The sequence below is a fragment of the Gorilla gorilla genome, chromosome 1 (assembly GCF_029281585.2).
Source record: "Gorilla gorilla gorilla isolate KB3781 chromosome 1, NHGRI_mGorGor1-v2.1_pri, whole genome shotgun sequence".
In the NCBI taxonomy this organism is placed as follows: domain Eukaryota; kingdom Metazoa; phylum Chordata; class Mammalia; order Primates; family Hominidae; genus Gorilla; species Gorilla gorilla.
In genome coordinates this window covers 42897015-42915982 of record NC_073224.2, presented here as the reverse complement: position 1 = coordinate 42915982, position 18968 = coordinate 42897015, and the positions used below count along the sequence as shown (strand labels likewise).

The 18968-nt window shown below is 41.9% G+C and overlaps 1 long non-coding RNA gene across 1 annotated transcript in view; it reads right to left on the bottom strand.

Annotated features, from left to right (window-relative positions):
• Positions 1–18968, bottom strand: part of LOC109027633 (uncharacterized) — a 166031-nt gene that overhangs the window by 74276 nt on the left and 72787 nt on the right. The gene's annotated exons all lie outside the window — the stretch shown is intronic.

Sequence of the window (18968 nt, the reverse complement as noted above, 5' to 3'; positions counted from 1 at the left end):
GTCTGCAATGTGTTGGGAACTCAAAAGTTGTTTTAAGCCTGGACCAAGCAAAGGCCTTTTAAGTCCAGGCTCCTGGTTTCATTGTAATACAATTATCAAAATCTTAGATGATGTAGATCTATTTGCTTCTAGTCAGTACCAAGTGCCAGTAATTATACCTAGAGTTACTTTCTAAACGTTGTTATCAAATTCACCTTTTTTTCTTTGTTTCTTCACCTCCATGCCTTTTTTTTCCCAACATAATTACCAAATTACATTGAGGCTATAAGAAACAATAGGTGAGAAGACCACTCGACTTATCTGATTTTCACCTCAAATGACCTCATTCAGATGAGAACTTTTGCTAGATATTTATCACTTAAAGTCATTTTTGGTGCCCTATTTTACTGTTTGAGTCTAAAAGAAATTTATTTTTTCCAACCCTACGAGGCCAAATTTCTTGACTCTGTATTCCACTCTATTTCTGCTTGCAAACTCAGTAATTATTTCCTGAGTCATCTCTTTCTTGTAACTTTCTTGTAATATATGAAAGAGATATTCCAACATTAGCCAATACACTATTAAAATTTTGTTTGCTAACCATTTCCCCTAAAGATATATACCAGGCACATGGACTAACTTCTAATTAATAGCAGGCAATAGTTGGATTTATCACTATATAACATTAATTCCCATCTTTCCATTTTCTGGTATTAGTTTCCTTCCTGCCAGATTCTGTATTACTAAACCAATGATAAATACTTAGGATCATGTAAAGGTTAAGGAATATGGTTTGGTTATGTCAATATCCCACTTCTGGTACCAATTTCTAGATTACAGCAATAAATACCAGTTGCTGTAACAGCAATCTCGGTGATTTCACACACAGGTTTATTTCTTCATTAGGTAGCTATCCAGTGCAAGTCTAGAAGTTCTCCTTGGAGGCTGTCTTCCAAGCAGTGACTCAGGAACCCAAACTCCTTCCATATTCTAAGGCTAGAGTCTTAAACCAATGGCCTCTTAGCTGATTGTGGAAGAGGAAGCAAAAACTGAAATATTCTTTAAGATGCTTTTAAGGGACATGACTAGAAGAGGCTTGTATCCCTCTGTCCTAATTTTTTTGACTGGAACCCTGTCACATGGCCTCAACAAAACTGCAAAAGGAGAAAACGAAGTCTTCCTGTGTGCTCTGGGATAGGAAATGGGATTGGTGATTTTTATGGCTATCTATGTTGTATTACAATATGTCATTCATTTACTTGACTCCTCATTGATGACTGAATAAACTGAGAAAAGATTATCTTTCTTATCTTTCTTTTCTCAGTCACCAACTAGATGCTTCAAAAATAACATTTTTATATTAAAAACACAGGTTCAACCTACTTTAAAATTACTTATGAGGGATTTAATGCAAGTAAAATATTTCCCATTTAACAAATGAGACAAGATGGAAACACTGACAGGTTTCAAGGGACCCACTGTGAATTATCCAACAATCGGTAATATGGTACTATGGCCAGGTAAGTTCACCTGGCTCAGGTAGTTGCCTAGGTGCCATGAAATAGAGTTTCTGGCTTCCCAAGTTCTGTCTGTACTTGGTACACATGGAACCAGAAGCTCGCAAATACTCCTGTGGCATGATACAATGGTACTGAGAGGCAGGAGGACATGTGGAAGCCTGGGATTAGAACAAGTTGGCTACAGAGTGTAAGAACTCTACCTCCAGATGCAAATGGCCAGGACCATGGGTAGGACTAAGGGCAAACTCTAAAAGACACAATAAAGGAGCCACTCCTCTGCGACGCCAGCCCAGGGACCCAGGCAATAGGCCAAACCCATCCTGCAGCAAGACTCAGAGACCTTGCAAAGACCAGCAAGGACTTGGAGGTAACAAGCAAACCCAAGGTCCCCTGCCCCCACCACCATGAGGGTACTTCCACCTCCTTCCCTGAAGGAGATTTCTTTTTCTCTCAGTCTGCGATATTTGCATTTTTTCCAATTACTGCATTCATTCATTGACGAAAAGTTCAAGTTGCTTTTCTAGTTCCTCAGCTTCTCAGGCTTCTGGTCTGAATGGTCATTGTCTGGACAAATCAGGAGCTGGGAGCCTGCTAGCTGGGCCATGTAGCCTGGCAGAGGTGCCTTCAGGTGCTTACGTGCTCCCTTTAGATACTGAGTGTTTCACCAGAGCCATGGACAGACCAGAAGGTAAGGTGTCATGGTCACTTGGAACTTAGCAGCTTGCAGGAGCACCTGGGGAGAGGATGCAAGTCTTTAAAAGATACTTTAAAAACAAATGCTTTCCAACATTCGGGCATCACATCCTATGGAGCATGAAGCATGTAGCAGGACAATTATGGTGGGCTTTCCGAAGTCACGGAAAAGACTAAAAATGGCCCGTTTCTTAGGACATAAGGAAAAATAGGCATTGAGCCAGTGGAAACCAAGAAGGAAGCCAGAAAGAAATGGAAGCTTTTCTGCTTTTCCTTACTAGTTCCTTTCTGCATTAAAAGCCAATTTTACTAGCATTTTGTCAGCCAGAGTCTTTTGTAAACAAGCACTTCCAATTTCTCAAGCCAGTGAAATGGAGATTCATAAAGATGTTTTAAGAATTGCAAGCCTGAAATGCCTTGGTGCATCATTAATATAAATTAAATACAATCTGCCTTTTTAAAAACCATTGCGTAATAATACTTATGAAAACTGGTAATTAATATTTAGAATGTTTAGAACATCTACTTAAATATTTGACTTATGGGCCAGTTTTGCTATGGAATGTGCTAAGAATTGACTAACTAGCACCATGAAAATCCATGTACTTCAGAATTCAAAAGAGAAGATCGCATCCCAAACCTGATAATTTATTAATTGTGTGAACTTCACCAGGTCCTTTAAACTCTCTGTGCCTTATTTTTCTCATTTATAAATGAGGATAATGATATCTCCCATCCCTGGTTATTAAGCTTCAATGAGATGGGCATGTGCCCATGCCTAGCACATACTTGCACAAAGGAGGCACTCAACAAATACAGCTGCTATTGTTATGATGATGATGATGATTTTTTAATACTGCTACTACTAGCTGTGTGAGCTTATTTGAGTTCCTAACCCTTTCCTTGTTGTTCTAGCCAGCCTCTGCTCACCCCCGCATTCTGGCCTTGCATACCCACAGTAGAACACTAAACGTTTTCCCAAGTTCTGTTATCAGTCCCTCCTTTTCTCATAAAAAAATAATAATAAAAAGAGTTACTTGAGAGTGTCTGAGACTCTTTCAGAGTAACTCGCCCTCCAAAGAGACACCTCCCTCTGCCCTTGTCTTGGTTCTTCCCATCATTTCCTCTTCCTCTGGGTCAGACCTGGATAAACTTGCGGTTTCCTTCCTTCGTGCTCTCTGGAGAGCTGAGTGCTGCACACTTGAAAGCCTAAAAACTTGTCATTTCCACCTTGAACTAGTGGCTGACCTCGCCAGACAGCCTGAGAAATGAATTAGTGTCCTTAAGCGGAGGCAGAATATGAACAGTGACCCAGCTCTCCTAAGCAACCACAGGAACTGTCAAGCGGTAGTTAAAGTTCCCTTTTTCCCAACCCCTTTAATTATGTTGAAAACTATGTCATATTGTTTTTGAAAAAGTTAATGAAATAGTAGGTAAAGGTGAACCAAGGAACATAATTTACTTGGATTTCCTTGCAAGCTTTTGATAAGGTCCCTCATAAAAGGCTATTAAGGAAAATAAATGACCAGAAGGCTGTGAGCAGAAGTCTTTCTGGTGTATTAAAAACTGGTTAAGCTATTTTAGAAGGAAGAATCCCTGATGCTGGCTACTTCTTGGAGCAGAGAAAGGTTAATCACAAACTGTCCTTAGTATTAGTATTTGGACTTCAGATATTTGAATGATTTATAAAGGAAAAAAAGCAAAGTTGGCCAAAGACAAAAAATTATTATTTCTTTTTTACTTCCTTAGACTTTTATTTTTTAACAACATTCTTTTAATTTTATTTTTTAAGCTGACAAATAAGAATTGTACATGTTCATGGAGTACATAGTAATGTTTTGGTACATATAAACTATAAGTGATCAGATCAGGGTAATTAGCATATCCATCACCTCAAACATTTGTCATTTCTCTGTGTTGGGAACATTTGATACTATTCTAGCTATTTGAAACTGTATTATTGTTAATCATAATCATCCTGCAGTGCTATAGCACACCAGAACTTATCCCTCCTGTCTTGCTATAATGTTTTATTCTTTAACAAATCTCTTCATCTACTCTTCTCTCTCGCCTTGGAATTAACCTTTTTTTAAGTTTCAATGAGTTTTGGGGGAACAGGTGGTGCTTGGTTACATGGATAAATTATTTAGTGGTGATATCCGAGATTTTGGTGCACCCATCATCCGAGCAGTAAACACTGTACCCAATGAGACACAAAATTATTACCATGGTCAAACCTCCAAGTCTTTGGTATGAACGCAGGACCCTTGTCCATCAATAGAGAATGCATTCCTGGGAGAAAGAGCTGGGCCCAACCAAAAGATACAACCTCCAAAGATGGGAACTAAGCTCTGAAAACCTTTCAGAGTAAGATAAAAACGCTTCTGACTTGTGTGGCCCCAGTGCAGCCAGGCCTGAGGCTGGAGGGCAGGACACAATGATCTTGTGAGTGTCCTTCCCACCCTTCCAGCAGATGGTAGTTTAAGGCCATGAAAAATTAGAAATGAGTGGCATGGGTGGAAAGCACTGAAGCAATATGAAGACACTATTTTGCATGTTTTCATTCCAAAATTGTAAAAGAATAATTCTATTGGTAAAGGAGAGCCAAAGAAATGTCATGGGGACTCAGGCATTAAGTACATTTCCTGTGTAATTTGTGTATTTGACCTGATGCAGCAGAAAGTAAACAAGAGATACTGAGACCTGCTTACTGCCTATTTACTGTAGGGGCAATGGGAAGAGCTGCATTTTTATGAAAGAAGACAGACCTCTTAAAGTGCTCATAATCTAACAACACGTTTATTCTCATAGGTATCTTCACCACTGCTCTCCCCCTCCCAAATATTTTCACTGTAAAATGAGCCAGAAGAAATCATACCAATATCTGGGTGCTGATGACGTAAATCCCAGGTCCTCTTCCAGCCATGGCCCTCATTAATCTTTATGACACTTTTTCTTGAGCCTCACCTGCATTTCTGCAGGATCAAAAAGTCCTAAACACAAAAGTCACACTGCAACATCAACGGCAAAAATAATTCTAATCTAGGTTTGCCAAAGCTGCTTCTCTTCTGCCTAGTCAAGTACTAAAGTACTCTAGTTCATACACAGGGTGCCATTCATCCAGTAGGAAAGCACTTATTTTGAAAGACAGAGACTATGTGAAATAAGATGTTAGACATAGAAATATCCCTCTCAAAGAATCCAGCAATAAACCCACACAAATATAATTGTTTATATTTTGGCAAAAGTGCAAAGGCAATTTAATAGAGAAGGGATAGGCTTTTTCAACAAATGGTAGTGGAACAATTGAATGTCAATATGCCAAAAGAAAAAAGAAACAAAGAAAAGAAAGAATTGTAACACATACTATCTACAAACATTTACTAACAATGGATCATATACCTAAATGTAAATGTAAATTACAAAATTTCTAGGAGAAAATCTTTGTAACATTAAGTTAGGCAAAAAGTCATTTGATACAACATCAAAACTACTATCCACAAAAGGAAAAAAAATGGATACATGGAGCTTTATCTAATTTACTTTTTTATCTTTGTTCTGCAAAAGACACTATTAGGAGAATGGTGAAGCAAATCATGGATTGGAAGAAGACATTTGCAAATCTTGTATCTTAAAAAGGACTTGTATCTATCATATATATATATATATATGACACATATATATATATATCACTTTTAGGCTAGGTGTGGTGGCTCATGCCTGTAATCCTAGCACTTTGGGAGGCTGAGGGGGGTGGATCACAAGGTCAGCAGTTTGAGACCAGCCTGGCCAACATAGTGAAACCCCGTCTCTACTAAAAATACAAAATTTAGCTGGGCATGGGTGGTGCGCATCTGTAGTCCCAGCTACTCGGAAGGCTGAAGCAGGAGAATCGCTTGAACCCAGGAGGCAGAGGTTGTGGTGAGCTGAGATTACGCCACTGCACTCCAGCCTGGGCAACAGAGCAAGATGCCATCTCAAAACAAAAAAACAAAAAACAAAAAATAAACAAACAAAAAACGCTTTTAAAAAGCAATAATTAGAAAACAAAGTCCCCAATTCAAAGAAATGGGCAAAAGATTTGAATCGAGACTTTACAATAGGAGATGTATAGACAGTAAATAAGCACATAAAAAAGGTTCAAAATCATTAGTTCTTAAGAAATTACAAATTAAAACACAATGCAATGCCACTACAGACCTAATTGAATGGCTAATTTTTTATATATTTATTTAACCATACCAAGTACTAGCATGAGGAGCAACTGGAATGCTCACATATTGCTGGCAGAAACACAAAATGGCACATTTTGGCAGATTCTCCTAAAGTTAAAAACACATGTATTACATGACCCAGCAATCTCACTCCTAGATATTTACCTAAGAGAAATAAAAACTTAGTTTTATATAAAAACCTACAAATGTTAATCTCAGTTTTTCTCATAACAGCCCCAAACCAAAAGTCCTTTAGTGAGTCCAAGAATGGATAAATAAACTGCACACACACCTACACCACCCAGCAATAAACAGGAGCAAACTCCTGATGCATACAACAGCAAAAGGATGAACCTCAACACACCTGCCAAGTGAAAGAAACCAGGTCTAAAAGGCTAGGTGTTGTATAGTTCCATCTACATAGCACTCTAGAAAAGATCCAAAGAACAGATCAGTACTTGCCAGGCCTTGGGAGTAAGGAAGGGGACTGAATATCAAAGTATGACCCAGGAAATTTGGAAGGCAGGAGCTGGTGCTGGGCGGGGGCCTGGGGATGGTGATGGAGCCGTGCTTTATCATGGCCGTGTGGTAGATCCACAGCTGTGCATTTGTCAAAACCCTCAGATCTGTACACCCCCCAAAAAAGTGAATTGTATTGTTTTAAAATTTGAAAAAAAATTAAGACAACACAACCCAAAACCGAAACCACAACAAAACAAAAACAAAGGCTGTTATGATAAAAGCTAGGATTATCATTTGTGTATAGGTTTTTACATTAACATAAGTTTTCACATAAGTGATCATAATAACACATAGTATTTACATTTCATATGGACAAACTTCATTTCCTTTGCAAGAAAACTAGCCCAAATTGGGGTGCAGTCTGCAGTCATGTTCTGCTATGTCACTAACTGCCTCAGATGACATTGGATTCCTGACCTCCTCATTAACTCACACACACAGAGTGGTCAAGCAACCTTTTCCAGACTACTCTGCTTGCCTCCAACTGTGAAAAGCATTATTTGACGTTCTTAAATATTACCCTTCGCCTTTAACTGTACATAATAATTATGTTACCATGGGTGATGCTAATGACAACAAAGCATCTGCACTACTTCCTGAAGCTCCAGGACAGGACACCTGTGTTTCAAGATGTAGTACCACGACAAGAGTTACAGCCTGCATCCCCTGGGTACCAGCGACGTTGGGAAACTCAGTGGGTCCTGCAAACCACCATAGCCACCCTGCATATGCCAAAAAATGCTGGGGGTAATTAAGTGGTGATATATTTTTTTTCTTAGTATGATTTTCCAACTAAGGAAAGAGAAAGATACACAAAGATTATAGTCATTCCCCAGTGTCTGTGGAGTACTGGTTCCAGCATCCCCTACAAATATCAAAATTCAAGGATACTCAAGTCTCTGATATAAAATGGTGTGGTGTTTGCATACAACCTATGTACATCTTCTTGTGCCTACTTACAATGCCTAATACAATGATGTACAGTACAGACACCAATCGTATATTTTTTCCTGAATATTTTTGACCTGCAAAATGGTTGAATCCACAGATGTAGAACCCACTGATATGGAGGGCTCACTATATTTCGGAGCAAACATTAATTATCATTGAAGAAAGCAAGCATATTTCACTAAAAGCCCCAATACTTATTTCAATACAAACAACCCAGCCAAAGACCATCATGTAAAAAAGTTTTACAGCAAGACTCTTTTTGTTACAAGTATTTACTGAGGTATCTGAGTTTAAAGCCACTCAGAAACTCAGAGCAGGCCCCATTCCCAGATAGCATAACTACCTACTCAAACTTCAGGACCTGAGTCATAAGCAAGAGCTGAAACAAAAGCAAACCTTTCATTATTTCCAACCAGACCTAGAAACATTAAACCTTTTCCTCAGAAGCATGAGAAGAAAGAATGAGCAACTAAATTTTAAAAACGGCAGCTCCTCAGCTCCATTTCCCCAAAATGGGTCAGGTGGAAATTAATGGCTCTTTCTTCTGCATTATTAGTCATTTGTGTACTTTTACAGTGCTGTACTTAACACAGTCTATTGTCATTAATTGTCATAGACTCATCCCAATGCGCAGATGTCCTCAATGGGTTGTGAGCTCCTCGGTGGCAGGGCCAAGCGTTGTGATATTTGTTCTCCCAGAACCTATTGAAGATCTGATACATAATGTGCAGCCATAAATGTTTGAAGAATAAAAGAAAGAAGGAGGAGGAAAGCAAAAATGTAGGGGAAAGACATCGTGAGAGGAGAGAAAGAAAAAAAAGTAGGAAAGGTAGGAAGAGAGAGAGGGAAAAAGGAAAGGTAGAAAGAAGGGAAAAATGAAAAGCAGGGAGGGAGGAAGGGAGAAAGGTAGGGAAGGGGAGAGGAAGGAAGGACAAGAAGGGAAGGAAGGAAGGAGGAAGGAAGAAAAGAAGAAAGGGAGGGAGGGGAGAGGTGAGGGAGGGAAGAAGGAGGGAAATAAAATGCGCCTTGGATAGAGAAAATGAGGACACATAGGGTGACTTGAAAGGCAGAGAGGTGTCTGGTGTGGGAAGGTGGCAGCCATGGGCCAGCCTGATCATCTGGGGGCCCGTTCCCCAAATCTGCCTATGCTTGTGTGGCCAGCCCACTCTCCCTGAGATCCCCACTACCCTTTGTCCCTCCCGCTGCAGCCCCGGGGATGTCAGAAGCCATTGTGCAGTTGAGCACAGGGCCAAGCCAGCAGCTGAGGCAGGAAGCAGGGCTGGAGCTGCTGGCTGGAGTTGCTGGGCCCGTGTGTCCTGCTCCCTGCTGCAGGCCTGGGTGCCAGAGCCAGAGCAGCCGGGTCAGGGTGGCGACGCACTGCTGGCATGGCCAGGCTCTCACACGCTCTCCTTTCCAATGGCCCGGCCGGCATTGCTGGGGAAACGGGAGGGGCCGGGCAGCCAGCAGCCGAGAGTGAGAACTTCCCCTTGCCAGAGCCAGCTGCTGGCTGCCATCTGGGCAGGGGCAGTGCCAGTTTCCCAAATCTGCCTTCCCTTTGGAGAAGGGGGAGAAAACTGTGCTGAGAAGATAGCTTCTCCTCCATCCTGAGGCTCTCAGTTAAAAACCCAACAAAACCAGCCTTTGAAAAAGGAAGGGATGAGAAATGCCACATGTTGGGCTGTTTCCAAAGGAATTTGCCTCTCCCGGGCCTTTACTTCCAAAAAAAATCTTTATTCATGCTCAAGATCCCTTGGTTCTTTCATTTCACTCCACAATAACCTTTCATTTTTGTTTAAAGTTAAATGTTTAAACAAATAACATGCGGGTATCTGTGTGTCCTTTACACTGGTCACATAGGGATTGTTCACCATAAACTGGGAATTCCCTGAGAGCTGTGACTTAGTCTCCCTCATTGATTCTGTAGGTTGAGTAACCCAACACCTCATCTAAACTGGTGCTGCCTGGATGCTTTCTGATAAATGCAGTCATTCATTCACTGGATACTTACTGAGCACCTTCTAAGCATCAGCACAGGGTGGTTGCTGAAGAATTAAAGATCTGGTCATATTCTCAGAGTTTGGGGAATGAAAGCAAACCTTCCTGTCCTTCTGGATGTCAGGGGAATGGACACTGTAGCTACTGTGTGTTGGCGCTAATGTGTCCTGCAGAGGATCCCAACCCCGAGACCACATTATTTACTGTGCAACTACTATATTCCCAGGAGACAGGTGGGAAAAGAGTTGGCACCTGACAGAGCACAGAATCAGGGAGACCTTCCACAAGCCCAAAAAACAGCCAATCTTTATCCAAGGTGAGTGTCAGTATTTTCAATAAGCCTCCCACATGGGCACTAACAAATCAGAACAGATACTAGCTGGGACCAACCAGTGCTGCTACCTTTGTGCATCCTATCTGAATATGAATCCTGGATTTATTGTTTATCAGCCCCTTACCTTTCAGATCCTTCTTTTCTGTCTTGATATCTTTCTTCTCAGCGAAGGACACAGCCAACCCAACTTCCCGACATCACAAATACATGTTGAAAATTGCCCGAGTGGATGCGCGCAGGGATAGAAGTCCCTGTGCTCCATGAAGACCCCAACTTGGCAGAGATCCTCATGGTGGGGCTTCCGATGGATTCCTCCGTCTTTGCTGACATCTTCATTCTGAAGCAGCTCTAAACATACCTATTACTCATGTAATAGTTGGAAGTGGCAGGCTGAAAGCCAGGGAAGTCTCAAGAGTGAGGCTCACTCTCTGAAATACAGGGTTTGGTCTCCCAGCTCTGAGGCCTTAATATTTAGCTTGCCTAGGAGCAATCAGGCCCTAAGAAAAACTAGTTCACATTGCCAATCTCATAGGAAAAATATCTTGCATTTTAAAGTGTTTCCTAAGTAGTTTTACAATGAAAGATACAAGTAAACACAGCTTGCATAGTATTGAGTCTACAGTGAACACTCCTTTGATGAATTTAAATTGAATGATATCATTTGAGCCTCACCACATCGCCTGAGATGACCAGGGCAGGCATTAGTAGTTCCTGTTCCATAGCCCCACAGAGGTAAGAGCTTGTCCAAGCTGGTGGGGTAAGTGTCAGCTAGACCAGAAGGTGGGTCTTCTGCCACCTCATTCAGTGCTCTTTCCAGAAGCCAAGTGACTAACTGATAATAGAAACTTCAGCATCCTAGTGAGAACACTCACTGGAGAAATGAAATCAAGATCAGAAGTTGCCCTGATGGATACCTAGATGAAATCACAGAGGATCTGTTGATGAAGAGCGCAGGTTTTGACTCCTGGTGCTCTTCCTTGTTGACCCAACAGTGTTGGGCAAGTTAAGAGTCTCCGCAACTCTCCTTCTCTCTGCGTTCTCATCCATAGGAAGAAAACAGCACCTTTCTTTTAAGATTGCTGTAAGGACTGAACTAGGTAACAAAGGATCCTTACTTCAGGGTCCAGCCTAGGGTAGATGTTCCATATATGATAATAATTTTTGCTATTTTTATCACTTATTTCTGAAAAGGTAAATTCCACCCTCAGGCTGGAAAGGCTGTTCTTGACTGCTTTGTGCTACCCAGAGCTCCTGTTATTTGCTGTCTCCTGCATGAGGTGGGAGGAGACATTTATTCACATATTGGTATTTTCCTGTGTTAATCCTACCTATGCCCCTCCTGGGAACATTTGTTTGTTTGTTTGTTTATTCAGCACTGACTCTCTTCCAGTCATCTCCTAACACTTTAGAAATATTAATTCATTTCTGCTTGAACCTGGGAGGTGGAGGTTGCAGTGCACCACTGCACTCCAGCCTGGGCGACAGAGCAAGACTCCGTCTCAAAAAAAAAAAAAAAAAAATTAATTCATTTCATCCTCATAATAACCTTTTAGGTAGGAACTATTATTATCCCCATTTTACAGGCAGGAAAAATAAGGCACAGAGGTGAAGTCAATATGTAGCAAATGGCAGAGCCAAGATTAAAACCAGGCAGCCCAGCCACAGAGCCTATGTGTTTATCCACTAAACCCGATGATCCCTACATTCAAACAAGAGATACGCCTTGAATAAAACAAGTTTGAGGCCTTGTAGAAAAGGTGCTTGTAGGTAGGGTTCCCTTTTAAGACTCTCAAATCTCACTTCGAAATCTATCTCCTACTCTCTACCAAAAACCTGGGTAGCACTGGGATCTCTTCCTACAGGCTTCTTGAGCGCTGAGACTTGATAAGCCAGAGCCAGGGAAACTGACTGATTTGCCTAAAAGTCCTTAGCCATAAGTTCACAAAAATTCATTTTCTAAATGTCTTTCAAACCATAGCTTTGTGGCAGGCCCTGGGCTAAGACATTACCAAGAAGGTGTTTCCTGTCCTCTGAGAACCTACACTTATGGAATACAAGACAGTTGTTGATGCACATGTGGAAATGCCAAAGGTCTGACAGCAATTCAGATAGACTCTAAAATGATCATAGAGTTGGAAAGACTCTAAAATGATCATCATCCCTTGGAGGGACCTTTGTGTGTGCACAGCCTGAAGGACTGAAACCTACTCACACTGCATACGCAAACCCTGATGGAAGATGAGGGAAACTTACGCAATCATGAAAAGTACAGACAGAGTGAAAACAGATCTGTTCACAAATCCCAAAGCCCTGAGCCCAGGGGACACCTCCTGACTTGTTTCCAAAGCCCTGAGCCCAGGGGACATCTCCTGATTTGAAGAAGTTTCAGTACAAATAAAAGGGAATCCTACTTCGATACACTGGCAGAGAGGCAGCAGGTGTGAAAGCACATGCACAGTAGCTTCAAGAAGGGTTTTCATAAAGGTGGGGATACTAGAGTTACTATAACTCTAGTTATAGGGAAGCTAGGGTGCTTGAGTCATCATAACCATCATAACCAAGGCCCCTTCAACACTTTGCCTTTGAATAGAGCTGGGTGTTTCCCATCTACCCTTGCCTGGGAGCTCATCAGGTCCCTGGGAAATTCTCAAGTCAGGCATTATTAGGCACACTGTGTGTAGCTGGAAATGGAAGCTCTGAGAAGCTATTTTCTCAGTATTTGTAGCACTGGGACCTTTTCTGTCTCCAAACTGAGGGTGAACTTGGTTTCTCAGCCAAGTGGAGACATCCGGGGACAGCCCAGGTCTATAGACATATTAAGAGTTTGCCATTTTCGTCCAAGCCACCAGGATCCAAGATGATCCTGAATAGAAACTTTTGTAGACCAGAGAAAGCCCAGCCATTCAGAGGACAAAACACCATAGCCACAAGCCCTTAGGTCTCCCCCACTAAAACCAGGCTCCCATGCATAACAGGCTCACGTGAAGATCTCACAGGGGGATAGGCTGTTGATTTTTTAAAAAAATAAAACAACGTATGAGTTTTATCTCTTTATCTCCTCAGTCCAGAGGGAAAAAAAAGAGCACAATCTGTCCTCCCAGTGGGACATCCACCTGATTAGATGTCATAAAACAGAGTAGTCCTTTAGTTAATAATGGCTGGAATACCTCCGACCCACAGTTACTGGAAAGAAAAAGAAACCTAACTACAGATAAACTCCCTAGGGTTTCAGATCCGTTTTGCAATAAGCTGTTATGAAGGAAACCTGGCCCCAAAAGATAGTTTGAATGCAAAATAAAGATAGTTCACATGCTTTGAAGCAGGGACAGGGCTCCTGTGGAAGCACCAGAATCATATTTTTGGAGGATCATTATATTTCCTGCTTCAAACTTTATTTGGGTCCCACCGTTCTTTTATACAACTTCTATTTTTGGTCATCAGAGGCGCCATGTCCTGCCAGGCAGGGGCCTCAGCAGGGCAGGTCTGGGCAGAAGAGGTAAGGACTGGATGCCTGGAGAGGGAAGAGCACTGGATAGGCAAGAGGCAGGCAAGGCTTGGGAACAGGTGTAACCCACAGAGCCAGACAGGCTGGAAGTAGGGCCTGGCACAGCCTCAGGGTGAGCACCACGGGTTTATGGAACAAGACCCTAGGGTCCAGAAGGCTAGTGAATTATCAGGAAGGGACTGGAATATGGACACAGCAGAAGCAGGCAAGGACTCTCTGAGTTCTTCCATACACCCTGTCACAAGAGAGTGGGCAGGGGCATGAGTTTCAGCCCAGGAGGTGCAGGATGCATCTGATTAAGACACAGGCAGAGGTGTTTTGCTTGCTGGATGGTTCCTACAATCAGGGGCCTTTAAAGGAGGAAATGAAAACACATGTGGTGTTAAAAACATAGATGTATACTAAGGCTCCATCATTTGTTTGTCCATGGATTCATGGGTCTCCTAAGAACGAACTGCCATGCAAAAGTGATGGAAATAGACAGGAGAATCCTGACCAGCTGGCCAGTGTCTATTGAGAACCTGCTTTGTGCTCAGCCCGGGAGGAAGCAAGGGAAGAAAAGGCAGCTGAGATGAGACATAAAACAAATGCAAGTCAGGGTCCTTGTCGTCAAACTGGTTGAAGGGACAAAACCAATCCTTGTGAAATAGCTTGGCAGAACGACTTGGAGGAGACCTTCCTTCTCTTCGCAGTACCTTCCCCAATAGAAAGAAATTCACTTTTGTTGAAAAAGATGCTGGCTTTACTGGGCATTAGTATCAGCTGGTGCCTTTAACTGGAAAATTCAGAAGAGAACTGAATTTCTTTGTAACAGAAAGAAGGAGGTATTCAGTGAATACTTGGGGAAGAGTTCAGAGAGAAAGAGAAGCAGAAAGAGACCCAGAGGTCCATGGCTAAAGAGGACCTTGAGGAGAGAAGGTGAAAATCCTGGTCTTTGTGGTCTTGGTACATGTGGTCTCATGTAGCTTTCTCCTCCATCTCCCCATGAAATCATAGTCAGCTCTGCATCATTCGTTAATACTTTATGGGTTGAGTCTGTTTGTGGGGATGTGTTAAAGCCCCAAATCCAACTTAAACAAGGTCATAGGCAAAGGAAGAAGAAATACGTTTCCTGTCTTATGAGAAAAACTATATGCACAAGTTACATTGAGGATATGTTTAGCAATGCATTAGCAAATTTAGATGTGAAATACATGTGCTTAGGAAGTTCAGAGTTAGGAAAATAATCTAAGGATCGGGGGGCAACCAAGGTAGTCTTCCTCAAAGAAGCAAATTTTGAACTAACTGTCCCTTGGGAGATAGATTCAGCACTCTGAAATACTGAAGAACTTGTGTAATTTCACAGAGACCCAAAAATATATACACTGTTTCCTGACCTCAACTCAAGATATGGACATGTGCCCTCAGCTATGCCAACATCTACCATACAGGAAATACAGGCATGCAGCAAATCACATATCCATTACACATACTAGATAGCGTTTAACATCTTTCAGCCTGTGCAAAAGTGGCCACTGCTCCCACTGGGATGTCGTACAAAAAGTTTTCATTCGTATTTTAACCGTGTCACTGCTGAAGTGCAGAAAAGTCAAATTTATAACATATTAGACGTTTTTAGTGGAAAATGCAAATACATAGCAGAGAAAGTTGGGCACATGTCCCGTGAAACCATTACCTCACAAAGTTTAACCCAGGTCTAGGTCTTTCACAGAGAAAGGCTATTCAATATCAAGCAATATCCAAGATCATCTTATCAAAGTCAGGACTGAAGCTTCAAAGGATATGAATAGTCAACTCAGAAAATAAGAAACACAAATAGCCAATGAAATGTATAGATATTTTAAATCCGGACTCACTGAAAGTTAAAGGAAAGCAAATAAAAATGATATGATACCATTTTTGCCCTAATTTTAGAAAATTAGAAATAATGAAATAGTTGCTTATTGGTCCAGATGGGAGTTCAGATCTCTTACAAAGTGAGTGGGATTGCAGTTTGGTGCATAACCTCCACAGGAGACCATTTCTACCAAAAGCCCTAGCCGTGTGCATTTCCTCTAATCTGCAATTCCACTTCTAAAGTCATGTCTGGGTGGAATACCCAGGTAAATGGACGAAGATGTGTGTATAAGGATTTTCATCAGACTAGTCTTTAAAACACTGAAAAATTGGAGACTACCTAAATGTGTAGCAAAAGTAGGTTATTAAATAAAGTACGATACTCATTCAATGAAATACTATCTCACCATTTGTAGTAATAACGTAAGGTTTCATGACACAGAAAAAATGTCATAATACATAGCAAGATGTTGTAAATGAGTAAAGCAGGTTCCACACAATATATAATACAATGCGTTTTGTAGTAACAAAATAGTTCATGTGTTTAGTTGTTAAACCAAAATAAAAGCTGCATGCCAGCAGTGGATCTTCTGGGTGTTAAATGCTATCTTGAAAAGTGCCTGGCATAAAATAGGGAATCAAGAAATATTTGTTAATTAAATAAATTCTTGCTTACTATGCAGCAGGCACTGTTGTAAACGCATGGTATAGTATCTCATTCTCACAACAGCACCATGCTCTAAGTCTTTCTGTGAACTCTGCAGAGCTGTGAGGAAGCTGAGGCACAGAGAGGTTAAGCATTATGACCCAGGTCACCCAGCTAGTAAGTGGCGAAGCCAGAATTCAAACTCAGCAACCTGAATCCAGAGTCTTCATTCAAACACTTTATTAATATATATATGTAGAGCAAATTCTGGAAGGATAGACACCATTACATCTTCAGCAGTGATTTGGGCAGCTCTAGGTAGTAAGATTACTCAAGGTTTTGTTTTTTCTTCTCGCTTTCCAGAGATTTCTAATCTCTCTCCAGTGCAGATGTAAAAATTACTTTCTTTAAAACGTATATAGATATTACTTTTAAATAGCATGCCGTTTTGTTTAGTGGATGCTTTCTCTGGCCAGAAGCAAAAGAAAAGAAAAGCAGAGGAGAGGGTTTCTCAAGGAAGAGGGGAAAGATGAGGAACAAGTAGAGGGATCATGGTTCCCAATCCCCAGACCTGAATACCATATTGAAAGCTAGATTTTCATGTTGTAAAACAAAGTAGAGCATTTCTAGAACCTACAAGCCCCTTAATTCCTCATGATCTGTACTGTGCCCTTCAACCCAAGAGGATTCCAGGATGCTTCCTTGGGGTTGCCACTCACTTGGACAGACACGTGGTGGCCCAAAGTGGAGAGGTGGAGAGCCTCTTGCACGGACGTCTCCACGTGGACACAATCATTCAAGTGCCATTGCGACAAGTGTTTTTTGACCTCCTACTCTGTGCTGGGCACTGGGTGGGCATGAAGGATACAAATTCATTTTTTGTTTGCTTTTGTTTTTAGAGAGAGGATCTCACTCTATCACCCAGGCTGGAGTGCAGTGGTGTGATCCTGGTTCAGTGTAGCCTTGATCTCCTGGCCTCAAGTGATCATCCTGCCTCAGTCTCCTGAGTCACTGGGATTACAGGCATGAGCCACTGTGCCAAGCTCATGAAGAAAACAAAAGATACGATACCTGCTTCAAGAAACTCAGAGACTGTTGGAAAGACAAACTGAAACACACAGCTAATGTATTAAGGAGCTAACAGAAAGAAGTTCAGGAGGCTGCAGGAGCACACGGGAGGGCCTCTAATTCCTGCAACATCTTGTACTTAACTTTATCATAGAACTCGTTTCATTTTCAAATGTATTTGTGTGCTTTGTGATCCATCTGTCCAATGATCTATTAACTCCTTGAGGACTGGCACTGTCTCTTATTCATGTCTGCATCTCAGCGCCTGGAACACAGTGGGTTGTTTAACCAGCAGATTTGCTCAAATAATTATCTCCATAGGGAGATGGCTTTGTAGGCAACTTCTACAGTTTGGCCCATTGAGGATAAGGTCAAGGTAGAAGATAATACCTAGAAACCGCTGTAGCTCAGACAGAGCGAACCAGGTGAATAGACAAGAAGAGGAAGAAAAGAATTCTTGGACTGACCAAATGAACACAAAGGCAAGACCCAGTTAAGAAACGGTTATATTCCAGTCAAAACAGATGTGGCTGAATGAAAGATGAGGCTGGGGTGGTGAGCAGAGCTGAGTCATGAAGGAGCTTTAATTCACACTAAGAAGTACAAATTTTATCTTGCAAGCTAGGAGGATTCCAAGAAAAGAGGAGACGTGGTAAGATTTGATTACAGGAAATCAGTCTGGGAGCACTATGGAAAGAAGAAGAAAAGGGGTAAATCAGAGGCAAAGAGGTCAGTTAAAACAGATTACTGCAAGAAGGCAACCAGGAAACTAACCAGGGCCTGGAGGAAGGCAGGAGCTTCAGAGGTGGAGAGAAAAAGACACCCCAACATTATTTTCCTCCTAGACAGCTTGAAATGATTCTCAGGCAGGCAGAACAGTTAAAAGCTGGTGTCGAGTGTGGAAAAGGCAAAGTTGATCTTAAGTACCTAGCCATCCTGCCTGCTCAGCAGCACCAGTCAATCCCCCGAGGTTTCACACCCCACTAGCACCTCGGAGCACACTCCCCCAACAGGCAGTAACGAAGACATCCAGGCAGCCAGAGAAACACTCAGAAGCAGTGACAGAGGGGGAAAAAAGTGCATTACAGAGCCCAGCATCTGTGTCTAGCAGCTGCCAAGCAACCTCCATGTGTTTCTGCAGCTGTCGGTGTGGAAGCAATGGAAGACGGAACAGAAGGATGAAAAGAGGGTTCAGCAACAGGCTCTGAGTACCAGGCAGATAGGCAGGCTCTGGGGCAGTTGAGGCTGATTCACTGGGTGCTCTGGGGAGCTGTTGCTTTCCGTAGAGATTTGCCACACAGAGCCCTTAAGTAGCCAGGCAACTCCTAAGGCTGCACAGAGGAGGAGACCTATCACCCCACCTGAGCCAGGCAGCCCAGGAAAGCTGAGACCAGACTGGCCACAGCAACCTCCTTGGTTTGATTGCAAGGCCCTGGTCTCCATCTCTCTGAAGGTGTAGTATGATACATCACTTAGTGTTCAGTCAAATATGTGAATCAAAGTTAAGTACGGTGGGAGAATTGTTTGATAAGTTCATGAACCTTTTCCCACCAAATAATCAAAGAGATGACCCAGGGTCTCATCATTCAACCAAAATAGGGAATTACTGGTTTTGACATTCACCTTGGGAGGTCGGAGAAATGGACCAAGCTGATTATCCACTCACTCGTCCATTAATTCAGAGGTTTATTAAGTACCTACCAAG